Source organism: Sparus aurata, chromosome 2, assembly GCF_900880675.1.
Source record: "Sparus aurata chromosome 2, fSpaAur1.1, whole genome shotgun sequence".
Taxonomy (NCBI): Eukaryota; Metazoa; Chordata; class Actinopteri; order Spariformes; family Sparidae; genus Sparus; species Sparus aurata.
This window is the reverse complement of record NC_044188.1, coordinates 30,986,564-30,992,624: the sequence shown is the minus strand read 5'-3', so window position 1 is coordinate 30,992,624 and position 6,061 is coordinate 30,986,564.

The window sequence follows — 6,061 nt, the reverse complement described above, 5'->3', positions numbered from 1 at the left end:
AATCAGTGGCGGGTTGACTGACGGGCTTTATAGCAAGCTGAATATGGCCAAGAACCCCCCTGGGATGTCCCGGCTTCTCTCACCACAGATCTCTCTCATGCATCTACTCTCTGTGTTGATGCTATTGAATCATAACTACGAGAGATGAAACATTTTAGAAAGAGAAGCAAAAAGACCCCCATTGATTCCAAAATTACACAGAAATGATTGTGAATGAACATTAAGAATGACATGTGTACATTCAAATGCATCACAGACAAATAAGGCACATCTATTAAAACACTATTGATGCAAATAATGTGTGTCAGACATCTCAGCCCTCCCTCTCAAACCAAAGTTCCACAGAACTTCAGTTCGTCTGAAAGAATTTAGACATTAGACTTTGTGACTAATACATGCATTCATAAATAACAGAATGCAATCTGGTACATTTAACTGTACTTAAATCAGTAATTCCTGCAAAACTATTTCAGATTCAAAGGAATATATCAACAAGTTGAGAACAAAACACAGAGATTGATAGTGATCTTTTAATCTAAGAGCCAATGAGCTTAAGTACAGAGCTGGAGTCAAGACATGCTTAGCCTAGCTTAGCATTAAGACTGGAAGCAGGGGGAAACAGCTAGCCTGTCTTTGTCAAAAGTTAAAATTACCCATGAAGAAAACTCCAGAAGAGGGCATTCATTGAACATGCAAATGTTTTTTGGTGAATTTTAAACTTAACATATCTGTTTGCAACAAGTGTTAATGATGCTCTCACATTGTTTTACAACACTGATTTGATCTTTTTAAATTGAATTTTGAATTATTGCAGAAGTTTATGTTGCAAAACACCTTCTGCTCAACAAGATGATCAAATGATCACTATTCTTGTGATTTTTTAAGCATTAATGCAATCATCAGAAGTAACAATCAAACATTTGGACAAGACAAGACTATTTCTATAAAAGTTTAATCTTAAAACTACAGATACTTCCTGAACACTTTCTGCAACCCACCCCACACCCATGGCACTCCTCTACGTAAGTGCTCAGCACCGAAACCCTCCAGGGCTGTGTGCTCAGCCCCCTCCTGTTCACACTGTACATCCATGACTGCACTTCCAGACATCAAGAGAACTCTATTGTAAAGTATGAGGACGAAACCACCATAATCGGCACCTCAATTCACCCTCCACATACCACCATACAAAATACTTGGTTTGGGTTGTTTTTTTTGTTTTGTTTCCTTTGATGTAGATGAAAACGACTCAAACTCAATTTTGTTTTGCAACCCTGATGTTGTCAAAGCATAAACAAATGTGACCTTGAAGCCTGAGTCTTGTTTGTGAGTTTAAAAGTGAAAATGGGGGAGGTGCAGGGGGTAGTATGAGCCACAGGAAAGCTGGGGTGGACCTGTCAATTCTTTTAGAAAACATCAGCCAGGTCCCGATGTCTGTCAAGCAGTGACCCTCCCTCCTCCTCTAACCCCGTGATTTTCCTCATGCTGGTCCAGACCTGCTTCACACCATCCTGCTGCAGCTGCTGCTCCAGGTTGTGCCTTTCCTCCCCCGTTACCTTCCCTGAAAGCATTGTATTTATGATTAACAGGGCTACTTAGGTTACAGGTAACCCAAGGTTTAGGGAAAGACTGAATTTCTCTGCCGGGTACATTATTATTGACAGAGAATTTGATGTAATCAGTGCCTCAATCTGGAAGTCTTTTAATATCCTCCCCATATGACTTACAGAAAACATCCCAGTCTGTTAAGACCAGGCAGCACAGCCCACACCAAAACAAATGATTCCACACTAGAGAGTGATAAAGCACGTAAAACTACTTAAAAACGTAGTATAAAGCATACAATCTACACCCTACTGCACAGAGCTGCACGGTCCACTGACACCATGATAGAGAGTACTAAAAGGTACAAGGTCGATTTATTGTCATTTGGAAATCAATTTAAGTACTTAAAAAATGAAAACAATGTGTGTGTCCTTTGTGCTACATCTATTTTAGCAAAAGGCATTTTGGGTATGAGTTGAGGAGACTCACAGCCTGAGGAGTGAAGCTGCTGTGTAGTCTGGTGGTACGGCAGCAGATACTTCTGTATCTGTTGTCAGATGGCAGCAGGGTGAACATACTGTGGCTGGGTGGGTGTGTTGTCTTTTAGTATCTTTGGGCTCTGTGCAGACATCTCACTTGACTGATGTGACTGATGTGACTGATGCGCAGTAGTGATGTTGTGGTGGCTTTAATCACCCCCTGTAGAGCCCTCCTGTCCTGTGATGCTGGGTGGTTGAAACTGTGTACCACTACTACGAAAGACTGCACCGCGATCTCATGACTTCAACGTCATCACAACTAAACTTCCTGTCACACTGTACTACACACTGCAAAAATCCATACAAGTTATAAAGTTAGAGTTGGACTAGTTTGTCTGTAAAGATGGACCAGTGAGTAGATGAGTCTCCATGTAGATTTCACATGCTGCTTTCAGGGGCAGCAAAAAACGATGCATTAAAGAATGTATTAACAAATAAAAGAGCATTAATGAATAAATGTCACAAATTTGCCTTCCAGGAAACTCAACACTTACACTAACAATACAGCAGATAAGACATAAAGAACTAACGTGCTGTTGTTACTAATGTGTTTCTAATGTCAATGTCACAAACCCAGGTCTGATCAGATGAGCTGAGGCTCAAAAGAGAGTAAATGAACTCCTAATATGAGTTAGGACTTGTTCTGGAAGTGTGTTGTACATAATCAACACCATTTTGAAATCAATCCTGAATTTCTGTTCCCCAGAGGAGAGGAGTAAAAGGAGCCCTAAGCCGGATCTGTCTGCCTGCCATGAGTGGCTGTGGCATTCTGACCTGTCAAGGCATGTGAGTTGCATAATCAGAACATCTTGATAAGAGACAACAGGCTTTAATTTAGCAAAATACCTCAGTAACTCAATGTCTTGGTGAGATTAAATTGCTCATCACAATGCAGGTGATGCTGACTCAGTGCGGAAATTGTGACTCAGGCAGGCGTTTAGTTTCCCTGTGCAAAAGTTGGTTTCACTGTCAGCCATGGTTAAAGGGCCTATTTTGTAAGAAAATTGTATTTTTGAGTCTGACTCCCAACTTGACTAACTGACGCTTAGGCATGGCAGCCAACTCCTCCTTTTTCTTACAGATGGGACCTTTAAAATACTCTTCAGCTATCACCCATTAACTGTGTCTACGAATTGAGCATTCAACCAAAAATGCTTCAGTGTGAGAGAGAAGTAACTGGTGAAACTGTAGCCCTCCTGCTGGGACCAAATCACCAATCGCCTGGGACCCCCAGGCCAGACAGGCTTAATCCAGCCCTGCATGTCACAGTCTGCTTTTTAACAGTAAAAGCTTTAACTTTGTTGGTGCAATAAAAACATCATGACCTTTCTGTTATGTATCATCTTTGTTGAGTTGATGTGTGACTCTCACACATCAGCACACCCAATCCTTGAGCTTAAGGATGAAATCCCCAAATAGACTTCACTGTTACTACTGATTTCTGAGACAAATAGAAGGATTTAAGATCGTCTGTTTGTGTCTTTTTGGCCTGCAGAGGCAATTGGTTTTTATGATCTTAGATAAACAGTCCTTTCAATTGAATCGATATTTTGTCTATATAAATGTATTTGTTTGCCTAATTTCTGTACACTGTATAGAAAGGTGTTTCAACAAGTTGCATATTTAGCAGGAAACCAAGAAGAAATCTTGCAGAGTGTGTTTAGATCGAGTATGGTTTTTGTGTTTCCGTCATCTGTTGTGGTTACCTTCTTCTTTCCGAGAACTTGAAAGAGGCTTTTAAGACAGCTAACTTCAGACAGTGGTGGTGGAAGAACTCAGATCTTGTTCTTAAGTGAACACAGTAACACCACAGTTTAGAAACACTCTTCCAAGTAAAAGTCCTGCTTTCATTATTTTACTAAATTATGAATGTTCATATGTTCATCACTCGGTTTACAAATCATTATATTTGCATTCACCAGTATGTTATGGAAGATTAACAGCTGACATGTTTACCAATACCAGAGATCTTTTGACTGAGGTTAGGTCAAAATGTGCTTCTTATCAAAAACAAACATAGCCTCTGGAATACTTTCAGATCATTTTCATCATGCTATATTCTGTTCAGACAGACCGAGAAGACCGACTGTTTTTCAGCTCAAACAGTGACGTGTAACGACCTCGGGTCAGATCTCTCCTGCTGTGGTCAAAGTCAGTCAAATGAAACAGAAACAACAGTTTGATGCTCAGTCCAACTTGTGAAACAGGTTGCAACCATGAAGCTCAGCTGCATTTTCCTTCCCTCTGCAGGATGCTTACTGTCATTTAGGAATATCCCTTGATTATGAAATTATTGTCAGTGCACCTTGTTTATAAAACCTTTACTCAAGGCAAAAGAAAAATGTTTACCACGGTCATCAAGTGGACAGCTGTGAAAAATCTGCAGACTAAATTCAATCTTGTTCTAATGTTGAGCCTGAAACTTCCTGTCCCTGCCTGGTTGGAGGGAAACACCTGCGTGTGCTTCAAGCTTCACTGACCAGCAACGCACAAAAACCACCAGCAGAAACTCTGACACGTCTGCATGTTTCAGTGCCTAAATGAATGTTTCACATATACACACTGTACGTGCTGTATATATATGTAAATGTCACATACTTTGTCAGCGATGATCAGTTGAAACTAGTTGTCAGATTGTCTGCCATCTGCAGTCAGTGCTGATGAGTTGGCAAACAACTGCCAACACAGACACACACACTGATCTTGTGGTTATTTGCTTAGCTCTAAATACATTATTTATCTTTCAACTAGAGATGATACAATCATCAACCCTAGCATTAACCCTGCTGTAATGTACCGTAATGTCTTTCATGATGTCCTGCAACGTTCCTCTCCGAGCAGAGGAAGATTCCCACACTCACGTCATGACAGCGTGCTTCATGGCAGCTCCAACACGTCCATCCTGCACTGTCACTACACTTTGGTGCGCTGCTGAACTTTGACTGGGTACCTCGAGTGATGCAAAATGTGGCTTAATTTTGATGACTGATGCAAAGAGGTTTTCCAAAGAGGGGTGAGCTCGGGCTTGTGATTGTTAGTAATGAGGTATTCACTCAGGCACACTGGGCATCAAATAACTGAAGTGTAGGAGGTCAGTTACAGTGCAGAAACTGGTTTCAAAGAGTGTGCAAAAGAGAGAGATCTGAAAAAAAAAACGAAAAGCAAAAGGGAGCGAAAGAAAGGATGGAGCCATCTGTCCATGAAGGCAACAGTTATTACTCATGTGAGTCTCATTCATCAGTTTGGCCTGTGGGCTGGGTCTCAGCGCTGATGTTATCGGTCTCCACTGCTTTCACTACAAGGACTCAGGCGGCTGTCACCTTCTGTAGATTCACTGCTGACCCAGACAATAACAGTGGATTATCTGCCTATCTGGAAGTCATGTCAGACACCTCACATGTGAATCCTGGTCCTGATCAAAACATCACGGCAGCTTGACACGCCCTTTCTAATTATATAATGACTCGTTTTTGAAAAGAGCACAATAGAGAAGACAAAAGGCAGGTCTTAAGTCTTCTAACAGTAAACATGTCGAGTCAGATAGCATCTTAGTGTATGAAGAGGAGAAGCTGCCTGAGGCCCTCTGCAGACGGCACTACAGTACACACACATTCCTCTAGAGGTCCCTAAGGGCTAACCTGCTGGATAACCTGAAAGCCATCATGAATTAGATTTAGGTATGGATTCAGGGGCAGGGTTGTACAAGAGACATGGCTTAATGAGACAGACAGTGCAGACTCATTTGGGGGGCAAACGTTCCGTTGAAACAATCTCAGTAATTCCTGGAAAGCACAGACATGATATCTAAAGGTGGAACAACGACAATGTTTCATCTCTCAGGACTTGTCATCAGGTTAAACTTAGCTGTCAATTGAATGTGATGGTTGTGATTGGGGCCAGTTTATTGTCTTAGTTTATGTTATCCAACTAAAGCAAAAAAATAAATAAATAAAAGAAAAATAATAATAATAATAATA